General features: G+C 44.6%; 1 non-coding gene across 1 annotated transcript; it reads right to left on the reverse strand.

Annotated features, from left to right (window-relative positions):
* Positions 1-16417: 16417 nt before the first annotated feature.
* Positions 16418-16549, reverse strand: LOC115064593. The gene has a single exon (XR_003844431.1). It is a non-coding gene; the product is annotated as a small nucleolar RNA SNORA17 (small nucleolar RNA).
* Positions 16550-17034: the final 485 nt, after the last annotated feature.

Below are 17034 nucleotides of genomic sequence, written 5' to 3' on the forward strand. Positions count from 1 at the left end.
GGCGCTCAGAGGACAGAAGAGTTGGGGAGAGGGAGAGGGAGAGGGAGAGGGAGAGGGAGAGGGAATTTGTTTGGTCCATAGTTCTGGAGGTCCAAGGGCATCTGCTTACTTCCATGAAGGACTTCATGGCAGATGGCATCACAACTAAGATGTTCATGTGAGAAACTGATATCTCATGGTGAGTTCAAACCCCAGATTAGGGATCTAGGGATTGGCTCTTGTATAATAATCCACTCTCAAATTGATTTCAGGATCAATTGTTATTTGAGAGATGCCATAATGCTAATGACCCAGCCAAGTCCTACGGGCTTCTTATTGGCTCCCTGAGGGCCACACTTATAGCATGATGAACTACAATCGTCATTCCAGGAGAGGTCTCTCAGACTCTCTTCCTTTGACACTCGAGTACCACAGCATTCTGGGCATGAATTCAGCTCTTTCTCATGCTTCAGGCAGGGCTTTGGTGCCATTTTCTTTTTCCCATAACAATCTTTCTCTGACTGCCAGAGACTAAGTCAAATGCTTCAGAGATCTCCAGGATTTTCCCATTAGTGTAGCTGAGCCCATGGGTATCATTCCTGCTGAAGACTCGGGAAAAATCCTTGAGACTTTCTTCTTCTTCATTCTTCTTCTTTTCTTTCCTTTTTACTCACTTTTGAAATGAAATGAGATCCAGAGAAAGTAAAACTTTGACTTGTTGGAGACTAACCTTGTCTTGCGATGTTTGAATTTCAGGAATCTTTTTTTCTGAAACTCATTTCAGAAATAGACAAAAATGTGAAGTTATCAAGGAACAGCCTATCTGTCGTAATCTTCTCTTTGCACATAACCATCACAGCTTGCATTTGGCACACACATGCAGAGCTACGTTGTCTGATACTTGTGTTTGCAAAATCGGCATGCTGTGTTCACATGTAGATGAAAAGCTATTTTCTTAGAAATTTGAGGAGCAGAATCATCTGTCAATAATCTTTCAGAAGCAAAGCAAAGGACCCCAGGAATGTGAGCACAGAGAGTCACTATTACTATTTGAGACATTATTCTCAACACCTGTCCCAAACTAAATAAAACATGATTAGCCCCGGCAGTAACTCCTTCACTCCCACATCACATCTTATGTTGGGGGTATGGACACACACATCTTCCTGTCGTTAGGGACATGTGTCAAATTGATCATACTCCAAAACTCGTATGATCAAAAAGTTCTCAAGTAATTTTAGCCCCAGACATAATCCACTTCTCAGTTTCGGAGCCTTTTAAGCCATTTTCCACGAATCCTGGCAGAAAGTCATCCATGTGTGCAGATCCGAGTCTGGAATGCGAAACATTGCCTAGGCTCAGAATGCAGAAGAGGCTCCCATTTCAAAACAAAGCCAATATTTGGGTTTCCCTGGCTGCACAATTGCACTTGTGCACAAGTGTCCCCATGGCAGGCTCCTAGTTCTCTGATTCAAAGGTTTGGAGCAAGGGTCAATGTCTCTGCTGATTTTATGGTTCAATTGCCAAAAATCTACAAGCTGTATGAAAGAGGCCATTGCGGCTCTTCAAGAAAACTTTATAGCTATTTCTTCTCATGATGGGGGAAATAGACTTATCATTTGTTCTCTGGAGGCTTCATCTGCAACTATGTCAGCAGGCCCCATTTCTTCACTACCCCAAGCTTCCATAATGTGCAAAAGAAACACAGACTCTAGGGAGAGGAAGCAGAAGGAGCTTTGGGACATAGCTGCACCGGTTCTGATTCTCCTGAATCCCTTCCTTTTCCTCCTCCAGTCTTCTCTGCATGAAGTTGGGAGGAAAGGAATCCCAAGTGATATTGCAAAGATGAGATCTTCACTTCCTTTGAATTTCTTGGGGGCAGAGACTAAGCCCAAGGTTTCGTGTATTGCAAGGCGTGTGACCCATCTCTGATCAAGGATCCAGCTACAAGGACGGAGGTCAGGGGAGCTGTAAAACAGCCACAGGGACTCAGAGCACCAGCGTTCACTAGGAACCACTGCAGAGAGGCGGTGTTAACTGCTAAGGATACATACATACAGTTGCTATGGGAAACGGGCAGACAGGGGTACAGCGCCCAAGGGTTGACACGGAAATTAACAGCACTAAGGGCACTGCTTTAAGGAGCAGGATAGGAAACGACAGCAATAAGTGTATATCACACAGAGAACACAGGAAGGCTGGAGTGAGTCAGACAGGTGTCCTAACTCCGGGTTTCAGGCTACAATTAATAAAGAATGAACAAGTCAGACAGAGATGAGCCTCTGGGCTATCCCCATGAAAGTGCCCCTGGCAACAGGGTGTGCTCACCAAAATGTGAGTGTAAAGAAAAAGATAGAACTTAGGTAGTGAGGGAACAAAAGATTACAAGGAGAATTTACTTCTTCAGTCACCGCTGAGCTCTGAAAAAGTCAGGGAGGGAAGGCATTCAATAGGCAGAGGAAGGGGACCAAGTACTGGTTTAAACACCCACTCAGAGAGGTAGACAGTTCCTTATTCACCCAAATGCTCAATCCTTTTATCATGTATGTTACTGGAAATCAGGTGGATGTCCCTCAAGAAGGACATCAAAATAAAATTAAAGTGGCAAAACCTGATTTTGGGGTGGTGACCTCCCAGGTCATGCTGGCTGGAATCTGCTTGTACTCCTAAGGACATTTAAGTTCTCTCTCTCTCTCTCTCTCTCTCTCTCTCTCTCTCTCTCTCTCTCTCTCTCCTGCTGCTGCTGCTGCTGCTACTACTACTACTAAAATGCACTGGAGGGTGGGCTATGGGGCCATTGTATTGGTATGCCAGCCTCTGAAGAAAGACCTTCTGACACTGCAGTTTGTAAAAGAAAGGCAACCTGATGAGGGACCAAGGTCACGATGGCATTCTAGTTCTGTGGAACACTGCTGTGATGGCCACCACACACATCTGCAGCCATAGCTGCTCCACACCATCCTGTTTTCCTGTGCAAAATAGCAGTCCAGTGAACTCTTATGCTACCCGAGGGGATCCAAGTCGTGAGCACATCTAAGTGTGAAACCGGAGTCATTCAGAGCATCTGACAGGTGTTTCAAAGGTGGGACAGGGTGACAAGGAGTCTCAAAGTGAGGTGCATGTGGTATTTTGGAAAACTGGGGAGCTAAAGATGAAGATGTCATTTCTGAGGGTCTGAGAAGCCTCCAAAGCTACAAGATCTGCAGACTGCTGGGACAGTGATGTCCTGAACCGTCCACCTCCACCTTCACCCTTCTCTTCCCTCTTCTTCTTTCTTCCCACTTTCTGCTGCCTTCCAGAGGATTCTGGGAGATAGGACATATTCCCTACATGGGGACATTTCCCACCCTGCTCCTCTGATTTTTCGCAGCCTAGGTCTGGAGACCACCTTGAGGGGTGACAGGGTAATTCAATTTCCAATCTCATTTAATTCTTGCTCTTTCACTGGAGACAACACAACCAACAAGACACCAATTAGGGGTGACAAGAGGCTGGAGGGAAGCCGGAGTTGGCTACTGTATTGCCTGTGTGTGTTTTCGAATTTAGTTCGAACTTCAACCTGGCCTGTCCGCCTTTGGGAGCATTTAAAAAGAAATAAACTCCATCTCATTACCATCAGATACAATGATGGGGGAAACGGGCTGGAAAAATCCTGCATCTTTTCTGAGCCCTATTTTGCTCTTACAAAGAGAAGGGCAAATTCTTTACTGCTGTGCCAGTCAGCTATTATGTTTAACAATCTAGTTAGAAAGGCCGGGTAACCTATTCCCATTGTAAAAGCTAAGACAGCACACACAAGCACATCCAATTAGACAGCTGTCCTTTATGATCCGAGCTGCCCTCTGGCCAGGTTCTAATGAAGGACCCGTCACTCCAGCCCCTCCCTGCAGCCCAGGAGATGGGGTTCATCCATAAACTGGGCCAGCTGACAGTGGTGGGGCACTCGGGGCTGTACATTAAACAGACAGCCATTGGTACTAACGTTTTCCCTGGAACATAGTAGGACACCTCTGAGGCCCTGGCCCAGCCAAAGTTTAATAGTCTTTCAACCAGTGGGTGCTGTTCCCCCCATACAACCGAAAGGCATAATTTCCTTTCAGACTACGGTGCCTGCCTTGCTTGTGCAGGTCAGACTTATGCTAACAGGTGGCTATAAATCAGAACCATCGCTTTCACTCTGACTGTTACATTCTGCATGCCAGCGATGTACATAAGTTGAAACAGACCGAGAGCTATACATTGAGCTGAGTCCTTGCCATGCTGTGATTTTTTTCCCTCCTACTACGTATGGCTTAAATTAAGGCACCCTGTGTCGAGCAGATTTCTAACTGTGACTCTGTCATCTGTTCAGTATTTGGCATGTCCCACAAGGCAGTTGTGGTTATTCACAAGTCTATTAATTAAGAAGAGATCTGGTAGAGGGCCTACTAAGTGGGCTGATGAACTTTACATTAAAAGATACATTGGAAGGTGTGCACTCAGACGTTGGGTGCTCTGTCTGCAGGCTTCTCGTCTACATGGGTAATTGTTGGAAGGCAGCTTTGGGGTGGCGGGGCTGGGACTTTTTTTTTTTTTTTTAATGTAGGCCCAAGAAGTTTTACATTAAGAACTGGAGCCTTGCTGCTTAGGGACTGAGACCACAGCAAGGATTCCACTTTAAAGCTAGGTTTTCAGGGGCCAGAGAGATGGCTCAGTGGTAAAGGATTTTATAAGCATAAATTCAGATCCTCAGCACCCATGTGAAAAACTGGGTACACTTGTAACCCCAAAACGAGAAATGGGAGTAAGGACTGGAAATGCCCACATTATCATGAACCTGAGCCTCAACCGAGCAGAAAAATAGAAAGGAATTTGAAGTTTTGGGTGGAAGAACAGACCATATTCAATCTACTGTAACTTGGGTCAGGGTAGAGACTGATATTGTCTTCCCACTCCTGAGTAATTTATGGCCAAAGCATTGCTCATGTCAACATATTTATTCCCAAACTTCATGTTTTTAGATCTATGAAAAAAAAAAAAAAGGCTTATCCTTGAGAGACTATGCAGTTCGTTTGCAAAGTTATTCTGCATTTGTAATGTTTCTTATCAATGAGACCAAAGAACCCACAAAGCACCTTAACTGGGGGTTTGGAGGGCATGTATCTGGGCTCATGGTTTGAGAGGATATGTCATCACAGCAGGGAACAAAAGTAGCAGGTGGCTTTTGGCTGTAGGACTCCGTCCCTCCTCTCATCTCAGTAGAAATGGGGAATTATAAGCCCTCAAGCCCCACCCTCTGCTGCCAGTGAAGCACTTTGTCTGGTTAGGCCCTACCTGTAGAGGGTTCCACAGCCTCCCCAAACAGCACTGTTAAACGGAGATTAGGCATTCAGTATGTAAGCATCCAAGTGTGTGTGTGTGTGTGTGTGTGTGTGTGTGTATGGGTTGGGGGGGGCACTTCAAATCTAATTCTTAGTGCGCGTAAAGCATTGTGCCACTTTGCACTTGTGACAAAAGTGAGAAATGTCAGATAATAGCAATTACTCGCTTGTGTGGGAACACCTTACAAAGCCCTTTTGTCTGGAAGCACTGCATTCTGAAATAATGTTGGAAAACGGGTGCTATAAAATTGTGTTTGGTGAACACTTTATCAAAATGCATCTGTTTTTACAAAGTTGTTCTGCCTCGGATAGTTCCCAGTAAGACTAGGCAAAGGACTTTCTATTAATTAACAGGCATATACGATGATTCTACTGGCAGAACTTTGTTACACAGCATAAACCCAAGCACCGTTCTCTGGATTTGAGACATCAGGTATCCAGGCCTGAGCTGTAGACTGTATTCTTACAGGGCAAGCATGGCTGGGAAAGCCACTGAAGGAAGTCCAGAGCCATCTCATCAGCAAACTGAAGAGTCCAGTTTGCACACAAGTACTTGTGTGGAAGAAAGGAACATGCGTAGACTTCACTGTGCCTCCCAAGAGCTTATCATGGGAGTTGAATGCATAGCTATGGAAGTACAGCTAGTTATTTACTCTAGTCAGCTTTCAGTGCCTTAGGACATCAGAGCCTCATGTCAGGAACCACTGTGTTCTTCCAGGTCTTGAGATGTTCTTTAAGTAGGTAGAATGATGAACGTAACAATGTTTATGATATAGCTTAGCACAGAATGAATAAATAGAGACTAGGAAAGAGTGTACAAGGTTCAAATGATGAGTCTGATGGAGTGGAATTTAGTGGGACCCAAGCAAGACTATGCTTCGATCCCAAAATTTAGATGCCTAATTGTCAACCAAGACAAACATGCCATGGCAGTCTACTAGAAAAAAAATGGCTGTGGGATAAACAAACCATAGGTAAAAGAGCAGAATGAAGGCATTTATTGAGCCATGTCCCAGCAAATGAGCAGAGGGCCCCATCTCCTCACAGCCATGCTAGCACAAGGCAAAGAGAGCACTGTCCTCAGATAGAACACATGCATCCTGCTCACTTTCTTATGTTAGTTTATTATTATGAGTATTATTTAAATCTTTTCATATATTTGTATCATAGTCTTTCCCCTATACAAGTTCCCCTCCCAAAATAGATAAAAAAAAAAAACCAAAATTAAAACAACTTAATTCAACAAACCAACTAAACAAACAAGACTACAAACAAAGCACACAAAAGCACACAGTCTGTTTTGTGTTGGCCAGCTATTCCTGAACACTGGCACTGTTATACTATGTGGTTGATATGTTTATGGACACTTTACTGGGGGAAACTGATTATCCCTTGAGGAGGTGTCATTCTCAAACAACACCTTGGTTAGGGGTGGGGCTTTGAAACCACTCCCACTTCTTTGAACTGGGGTTTGTGTGGTTTGCACTTGTATAGTTCTTGTCCATACTGTCACAGTCTCAAGGTAGAGCTCATATAGGTACTAGCCCTGTTGAATCTAAAAGATGATGTTTCTTGGAGTCAACCACTACCTTGAGCTCTTATAATATTTTTGTCTTTCCTCTACATAATCTGAGTTTGGTGAGAAGAGGTTTGATAAACTGTGCCATTTAGGGCTAGATGCTCCCATGTATATTTTCCTCTGCACATTTTCCAATTGTGGGTCTCTGCATGAAGCAGAGGCACTAAGACTTAAGAGGCCAAACGTTTCTGTACAGCAAAGGACATCATTGCTCAAACTAGCAGCCCACAGAATGGGAAAAATCTACATAAATTATACATCTGGCAGATTAGTATCTAGAATACACAAATAACAAAACAAACCTGCTTGTCAAGAAAACAACCCAATTAAAAATGGGGTTTCCAAAAGTTCTCAAAAGATGAAACACAAATGGCTGAGAAACATTTAAAGAAATGCTCAACATCCTTAGGCATTAGGGAAATGCAAATCAAAACAACTTTGAGATTCCATCTTACCTGAGTCAGAATGGTCAATATTAATAGAACAAATGACAGTTCATCCTGGCAAGGATGTAGGGAAGGGGAACACTTATCCATTATTGGTGGGATTACAAATGTGTGTAGCCACTATGGAAATCGGTATAGCTGTTCCTCAGGAAGCTGGGTGCAGATCTACTTCAAGATCCAGCTATACCACTTTTGGGCATACACTCAAAGGCCTTTACATCCTACTTTAGAGACATTAGCCACCCATGTTCATTGTTGTCATACATAACACTCATAAACTTGAATCAACATAGATATCCATCAGCTGATGAATGGATAACAAAACTGTGGTACATTTACATAGTAATATTACTTAGCTGTTTAAAAATGAAATTGTGAAATTTGCAGGTAAATGGATAGAATATCGAAACAATCATCTTGAGTGAAGTAACCCAAAATGAGAATCACAAACATCATATATTTGTCTTCTGTGTGGATCTTTGAAAGCTTTAGATATGTGATTTTTTTATTCGAATAACCCTAGGGGTTAGGTAGTTAGTAAGGGACAAAGGGTAGGAGAGATCTTCCAAGAAAGTGGAAATAAAATACAGTGTTATAAAGATATTAAGGGCAAACTAGGTTTTGAAGATTATATAGGGAAGGGAACAAAAGGGCAGAGCAAAGAAGATAATATGAAGAACAACTAACACTTAAGACTATTTAAAAGCTATATGGAGATCTACTACTGCAAAACCTTCCCTAAATATATACATGTGTGAAAGGAATTTAAATGGAGTCACTATATAGTAAGGGAGAGAATGCTCAACCAGACATCTTATAACACCAAGAAAAACCTCCAGTGCCAGAAATAGGCTACATCTCATTGAATCATTGCCCAAAATAAATCCCTCTATCCCTCAAACACTACAGGATAGTGCCAAGGCTACTTGTTATCCTACATAATGTGATGGAAAGGCCCTACTGCTGAAGACTCCATTGGTCATGGCCTGTTGAACATGGAGAAACTGGGCTGGTACTCAACTAGAAGATTTACCCCTACTGACTACTGTTCTTGGTGCTGGAGTGTACTATGCATGCTACCAGAGGAAAAGGAATCATCAGCACCACCCACTTACAAACACTCAGACTTACTACAGACCCTGTCTGTAGGCCGTAACAGTTCAATAGCAGCACACATATTGTTGGAGAAACAAACTAATTTTTAAACTTGATTCAAGGCCTAGTCCGTGAAATAGAACCCATACATGACATTACCAAAGTGGCCAAGAACCTGAGAGTGGATTGATTGGCCATGGGCCCCAAGGGAAAAATCCACCATTACTTTCTGCTAAATGAACATATCAATAAAGTAAATGCAATGGCATGCTGCTATACTCATAGCTCAGTGGCTCACTCAACCTCATCAGGGGAACTTCTTCCTTCAGAGGATGGTAATTCTTGTTCCCTCTTAATAACTGCCTAACAGTATAGAACCCATTTTCATGTTAGCAATACGACAGCTAAGGCTCTGGGCTAAATTGCTGGGGTTGAAGTTCCAGGGGCAACAAACAATTAGGAATACACTTTGTCCTGTTGTTTCTTCCACCTCTTTCCTTCTTTGCCCTCCCTTCATCTTTCCTTCTCTGTTTTTCCTTTCTCTTCTTGACTTTTTTTTTCCTCATTTTTACCCTCTTTCCATGCCACTATTTTTCTTTCTAGGATGTGATATGACTATATAGTCCCTTAATGTGAAACTATTCTGGGGTCAGTAGGTTCATGGTAGTCAGTACCTGACAGATAGTACCACATGACTTGGATCTCCACCCAGTTGTTCTATTTCAATCATTTGGATATGAATCTGGGTATGTTCCCTAAATTCTTACGTTCTGGGAGTTTGGTCCTCAGTGCAGAGCTATTGAGATGTGATAGAGCTATAAGAATTTGTGACTCTCACTAAAGTGGAATTGACTGGAGAACCACCCTCCAAGTAGACTAAATGCTGATCTTTGAGTGGATTAGTTTTCTAGAGGGATAATAGTATAAGAGAGTGGGCCTGATCCCTTTCCATTCTCTGACCTCTACTTTTGTCCTGTGACCTCTCTTCATCATGGGCTCTCACTACATCCCACCAGTTGTCATTGGGCCCTCACTAGAATCAAATTGATGCTAGTGCTGTGTTCTTAAAACTACAAATCTGTGGATAAACTTATTTTCTTTATAAAGTGTTCAACCTCAAGTATTTTGTTATAGAAGTCTGAAATGTACAATGCATGGTCTTGAGAAAAATGTTAAAAACAAAGAAAATGTCATACATGCCTCATCTTCTCCATCTCTAAACAAAGCCTTGTAATTGTATGCTCCTGCCTCATAGGCTGTGAATATGGTCCACTGAACTTTTTATGTAAATCTTTTAGAACACCTATTGATGATTCTTCAGGATTCTGTGCACAGCCTCATGAGTCATGCTGGGACACACGTTCTTGGTGACATTGACTTGCACATACAATGGCAGAGCTGGAAGCAGCTTCCTTACAAAGTCATGGAAAACTATAAGGGTTTGGTTGATGTGATAAATTCTGTGGAAAAGATATTCAAACTGAGTTTGCTCTAAATTGGTGCGAAAGGAATATGTACATTTGTGAAGCCACTATAGAAACCAGAATGGAGGTATCTCATCAAACTAAGAATGGAACTTGTCCATGATCCTCCTAGTGTATGTATCACTCCTGGGGATACACTAAAAAACCATATAACCCTCGTGTCCACACTTATTGCTACTCTATTCACAGACCAAGAGAAAGATCAGCCTAGAAGTACATAAACAAATGAATGTATTAATCAGATGACCATCTATCCCTAAATGATCACATCAGTTAGTTGATGATGGAGAGAGCAGAACTGTACTTGGGCAAGTAGAAAGCATCCTTTCACCAGCCTCTGGTGTATACACACCCTCAATGGTGCTGCCTGCCAGAACCAGGCCCAACTATTCCAAATAAATGCAACTGAGGCTCTGAGTCACACAGAGACGTTCAGGTGAGGTGTTTCTTGGGCCATTTTATAGTACACTGGAGCAGGAGTTAAGGCAGGTTTCTTCAATGAAGTGCTCTCAAAGCTTTAACATCCTTGCTTTCTTCAAGCTGCAGCCTTTCTCTTCAGTATTCCCTGCTTCTAAAGACTGCTAAGGAAAGCCAATACCATCTTCTCTACTAGCTAACTATTCTCTGCTTGCAAATGGGTCTCTTTCCAACTTAGACATATTTTTATACTTCCTGAAATAATTGTTTCTTTTTAATTAATCTCGAGTCATCTCCGTTCTGACTGCCTTATGTTGATAATACTATAAGACTTTAAAATGCACTAATTTGTACATTTAGTCATAACTATAAAATCCTACAGTTATAATGAGAGCACACACACACACACACACACACACACACACACACAGTTACTTTATATGCAGTACCTTCTGGAAAATGCTTCTCCCAGACTCCATCTGAACCCTGCCCTCCCACATCAAAGCATGCTAGAATGACAAACATCTTAGGGCCCCATATTTTTCATCTCTGTCCAGAGACAGATGTACAGACAGAGTGTTTAAACGCTGGCACTTTTTATACAGATCATTTGCATGAAAATGGTCATAAAACTTACTTTATTATATGTAGGAAAGAAAAAAAATCCCATTAAGTTTTTTTAAAGGCTTATAGATTGAAAACACATTTCTAGGCCTTATCATTCAAACAAGAGATTTCACTTTACTGTGAAAAGAAATGCAAGGTCCACAAACAGGTGTAATCAACCAATTCTCTAGATATGTATTTGATAATTACATATGTTTGTATGTGAATTGTAAATACATCTATTAAAATGGCTTGAATAATGCCATTGTGAAGACTAATTTGTGGAGTCTGTCTTCCTCATTGTCCCTGTGACTCATACAAAGAAAGTCATGTGTGTCTTAGAGGCTACAGTTGAAGCCCTGTCCATATCATGGGAGGATCCGAGCCTTAGACACCCTCCTCCAAAGTCTCTGGATGACTGTGTTTCTAGTAGGATGGGGTTTTCTGAAGAGCCACTCCCATTAACATGAAAGGAATTACAGGAGGCACTGAAGGGGAAAAGAGCATTTCAAAATAGCATCCTTCGCATAGACAGGCCATGAGGGCTGGGTATTGGTGTGCGTGTTCATTAGCAAGTGCAGTTGGAACTGGTCACTGGGGCTTTGGAGTAAGGACTAAAAAGAATTCATTCTCAGGAACGATGGAGAGTGCCAAGCATTTTCTCACCTCCCAAAATAAGCTAATTCTGTGGACTAAGAAATAATGAACAAGACTGAAAACCTGGCTGGCAGCATGAGGAGCCTTCCCTTAGTCTGAAACAAAGGTGTTCACTAAGGAAGGATTCAAAATGGCCATTTTCTAAAACAACTTTCCTATTAAATTATGGAGGTGGGTACATGGTCAATTGGAGTTGGGAATGCACATGGGTAAAATAACAATGGGGAGGAGGTACAGAGTCATCTGAGAAGAGGGAACCTCAGTGGAGAAAGTGCCTCCATAAGATTAGGTTCAGGGAAAACCTGTAGGGCATTTTCTTAATTAATGATTGATGAGGACGGGCCCAGTCCTCTGTGGTTGGAGCCACCACTGGGTTGGTCTTTTCTTTGGGGGGGGGGGTGTTTTTTTGAGACAGGGTTTCTCTGTGTAGCCCTGACTGTCCTGGAACTCACTCTAGACCAGGCTGGCCTTGAACTCAGAAATTCGCCTGCCTCTGCCTCCCAAGTAAGGCAGGCTAAGCAAGCCATGAGGAGCAAGACAATAAGCAGCACCCCTCTATGGCTTCTGCGTCTGCTCCTGCCTCCAGGTTCCTGCTGTGTTTTGAGTTCCTGTCCTGATTTCCTTCAGTGCTGGACTACAGTATGAAGTGTAAGCCAACTGAACCGTTTCCTCCTGACCTTGGGTTTGGTCCTGACACTTCATCACAGCGGTAGAAAAATCTATCCAAGAAAATGTGTTTAACTCCTAAAGAGCCACCATCTACATTTATCTTTCAAAGAGACCCAGGGCATTGCTAACGTAGGAAACACGGACTCCTTTTAAAACCTAGTCACCTCAAATGGTATCTTGGACTTGCTGGGAAACTACCCATTGTGCTGTTCTTATATCAGAGAGAATATCGGCGTCTAGGACCTGGAACTTGATCAAGTATGGAGGAGCTGTTTAACACCGCCTGAACAGGCAACTTGTTTCAGGTCTACCTTTTCCCCTAACGGCTATATCCAGAAAGGCTTGGTAGTTTAAACCATGCACCGCTGTTTATGTTGCTGTGACAAACTGTCCAAGAGAAACAACTTACAAAGAAACCTGAAACAGAACTTTTAGACAAAGGTGACTGTCTGACCAGTCCGCCCACTAAGCTAGAATCCCTATCACTTTAGGATTCGATGTCCAGGTGTGCAGGTGTGACTTTGGATCTCAGGCTTTGATTAGCAGCAGATTCCCCCTTCCTCCTTTCTCAGCATGGACATAACTTCAGCAACAGTCTCAAATAAAGTCTAAGACGTCGCCCTGCCCCTCCAATGTACAAAGATCTGCAGCTCACATGGGTGGAGCACTCAACTTCTTGAGATCTGATAACAGATAGAGCTGACCTTCTATGTTAAGAAGTCACTATGAAGCTTCAGGGATAGACAGAGGCTCGAGATATATATATATATATATATATATATATATATATATATATATATATATATATATATGTTCAAGCAAAGCATAGCTAAAGAATAGCAGCGCTTAGCTATTCAGTGGAGACTTCTCTAAAGACCTTTGCTCACTACTAGGGCTATGATGATGTGTTAGAGTTGTCTAAGAAGAGGATCCTTTGTAACAAATGTAACCTCAGCTCTCCAAGATATTTAGGTCTGGGAGCACTTATAGTGCATCTCCTGTTACTTAGGTTGACAGAATTTCTTGTTTTATACAATTTCATTTCAAGAGGGGTTGCTCAGAGGACTGTGGAGGGGAGCCCTGACCTGTGTATTCTGGGTGGGGAGTTCAGATTTATTCCTGTATTTATTCTCTATTTACTTCACCATAGCCAGGCTTTGAAGTAGTAAAAGCCACCACTCCCTGCCCTTGGTGTCAAAATCTGGGGCCGAATTTTCTCTCCATGGCTTCATTAGTACAAGAGATCGTCCATCAAGTCCCCATTAAAAAATATTTATTAACTGCACGCAGGGTTTTTACAAACTTTTTATTGACGCTTTATGAATTTCACATCATGCACCCCAATCCCACTTGCCTCCCCCTACAATTGTACTTGATCTCCACCCTTGCAACTCCCCCCTCCCAATAGAGGAAAAAAAAATCTTGTTGTGGAAGCTGTGGTGTGTCCCACTGTGTCCCACAGTTTATACCACTTTGTCCACACTTTTTGCTTGCAAATGTTCATTGCAATGACTTGAAGATCTGGTATGAATCCTCTGGCTTCTACTATCCCATCACTACTAGAACATCACTGGGACTCTTCTTAGATACCCTGTTGTTGCCCTGTGTTATGGAGATGCTGTAGTTTGAGATCTGTAGGATTGGCTCCTTCATTCTCTCCAGCAGTTAAATGATGGTGCAGATGTTGGGATAGGCTGATTCATAGCCCTTGATCTGGGCCTGAGAGGTATCTGAGCTGACCAGCCCACTGGCTCTCCTGCTCTCACATGCTCGGGCCAGTTCATGAATAACCCCCACATCCAGGGTGAGCGCTGCTATGCTGCACAGGTGATGTGTAGGGCCCACTCTCCAGAATGCTGAAGTAGGTGGGGAGCAGTGCCAGCTCTCCTGCTCTGGTGACCTCAGGGCCAACTCTCCTGCCTGTCTTAAGTGAAAGGGAGGGGTCATCTCTTCTTCGCCTATGTTGCCATGCAGGAGACAAGTGGCAGAGCTCCATCCTCAGGCCCCTGAGGCCTGCTCACCTTGCTCAACCTGCCACTAGGGTTATTTCTCTTGTGCTGCCCAGGTAAGGTGCAGGGACTGATCTGAGTGCTGCTACTGGTGTGAGGTAGGGCTAGCGCTCCTGCAATCATAACCCCAGGACCAGGTCTCCCACCTGTCCCAGTTGGCAAAGGGGAAGGAGGAGGGGGTGCATCACCCCTCTTCCATGTCCTAGGGCAGCAGCCCAGACCAGGGACATCCACGTGGCTTTTGGTGGTAACAGACCCCTGCTGCTGCAGGGCTGGCAACCCAGATAGAGTCCCCAGTGGCAGCACAGGCAGGGACCCACCGTGGTCTCAGGTGGCATGACCAGCTCTTCACATCAGGTTGTTCCTCATCACCCTCGAGTCTCCAGTTCTGCCTCTCTTCATTGTGCCCACATCCTTCTGTTTCTTTCTCTTCCATTTCTCCACCACTTACTTGTTTTTCTTAATGATGCCTGGGGTCTCTGATTGTCTAGAGTTCTTTCAGGAGTGCTATGTCCAGGTATTGTGCTGCCCACATAAGGTGCTGGGCCCGGTCCCCTGAGTGCTGCTACTGGTGAGGGGTAGGGACAACTTTCCTGCTCCCATGATCCCAGAGCCAGGTCTCCCATGTGCTCACTTGTGCATTATGGCACTTGGCAGGGGTTGGTTTCAGGCACGTTCTGCCCTGCCCCTGCCACAGACCAGTAGAATGGTGGTCAGTTTAGGTTAGCTCCCTGTCCAGGCCCCATGGGGCCAGTCTGGTGATCATCTTGGGCTTGTCCCTAACTTGCCTGAGTGGCCCCTTGTGAAGCTCACTCCTCTGTCTCGGCTTACTCCTGCCTAGGACCTGCAGTCCCAGGTGGAGTTCTAGTCTCTGGCTGTGCCCTGAGAGCCCACCCAAGCCTGCACATCACCATACTGGTGGTTGTCTCAGGCTAGTTCCCTATCCTGGACCCCTGGCTCTGGTCTGGTTGTTGTCTGTGGGTCAAAAAGTGGGGTCCCGCGTCCGGCTCAAGGCTCTGGTCCCAGCGGCCAGAGCCCTGAGCGAGGCTGATGCGGGGAGTTTGACTGCGTGGACCCCCATGGAACCGCCAGGTGAGCGTCGGGCTGTGAGAAGCCGCAGGACCCCCTCTCTGGGGGTGAGGAAGGTGCAGTCTGGGGTCCCCATGGACCTGCCTGAGGACTCCCGGGCACCACAGACGCTGCTGGGTACCGTGGAAGAGCCGGTTCTAGTGTTCATGGGCTGCACAGAGGCCAGAGAAGTCAAGTTCTCAGTCTTGGACACCTCAGATGCCACTGGATGTCGTGGAAGAGCTGAGAACAGAGTGTGGACCCCCAGGCTGACTCTGGCCTCGGGCCTGAAGGGAAAGGGGCAGGGAGGAGAGAGCTCCGGCTGGGTCTGGTGGGGAGGAGAGCCTTAGGGCTTGCTCTGTGGCTAGCTTGGTGGGTGGGTTGGCTTGGTTGGTTGGCAGCCATTGCTGGAGCACTGGGAGGGATCCTGGTGGGAGGTTAGCTGCACGGCTCCTTAAAGGCAGAGTTGCTCCATTGCTCTAGCATGGTGGATACCCATGAGAAGAGGCAGTTCATGTTTTTATGGTGTTCATTGTGGAAAGGCAGAGAGAGGAAGAAGAGTAGAGAAGTAGAAGCCTGCCATGGCCATGTGGAGAGAGGGGAGAAGGGGATAGGAAGAGGGGGAATAAGAGGGCAAGAAAGAAGCAAGAGAGTAAGAAAACTAGAGAGGGAGGAGGTGGCAAACAGCCCCTTTTATAGTGGGCCCAGCCTATCTGGCTGTTGCCAGGTTACTGTGGTGAGGAGCATACCTGGTTGTTGCCAGGTAACTATGGGGGTGGAGTCCAGACAGAATACCAGGAGCTTAGGGCATTGCCTATGTGACTGATGGCCACACACCTCTCTGCATGGGGAAAGGGAGCTGTGGGAGGTTGTAGATGCAACAGAAGCCAGGGGCCCAGGAGGCTTAGCCAAACACCTGCTGTCCCATGCATGCGGAAGTCACCACCCACCAGCTCTCCAGGGTTCAAGGCCTGTGCTTGACTGGGGACCAGGTTGTCTGTGCACAGCTCATCGCCCCACGCTTGTCTGAGGCTTGCTACTTTCAGGGAGTATTAGACAACTAATCATTCAGATGTTCGTATGTTAGAACACTGAGCTTAAACCTAACTTCTTTCCTCTCTGCCACCTGCTGACACACATGTGACACGGCAGCCACACCTGGAACACCTCGAGGGGCAGGTACATGCAGTTTTGTCTCAGCACCGTTATAGTCAGAATGTATAAGAATCTGATCCAGTCACCTGAGAGATTCGGTTGAAAGTGATAAGAAGAGAAGAGAGTCAGTCATACATACATTTAGTATACACATAGGAACTAAAGAAAGCTGAGAAACAGATAAGGCTTTATAGGCAAAGTTGGCTCTTGTGTGCCCTACCCAGCCTTCTTCGTCTCTTTTTTCCTCTTATCTGCCTTTCTTACTTATCTATTTGTCCTTTTCTCTCCATCCATCAACATATCCACCCAGCCACCCACCCTCTTATCCACCCACCCATCCATCCATCCATCCATCCATCCATCCATCCATCCATCCATCCATCCATATAAGTAGGTCTACAGAAGAGAAAAACAAGTAAATATCATACATAGCAAATCATCCCACAGCCTCTGGATTTGTTGATCTGATTTTGATACATCTTGATTTGAATGGTTTAAGTATCTATCTAT

The sequence above is a fragment of the Mus pahari genome, chromosome 8, assembly GCF_900095145.1.
Source record: "Mus pahari chromosome 8, PAHARI_EIJ_v1.1, whole genome shotgun sequence".
In the NCBI taxonomy this organism is placed as follows: Eukaryota; Metazoa; Chordata; class Mammalia; order Rodentia; family Muridae; genus Mus; species Mus pahari.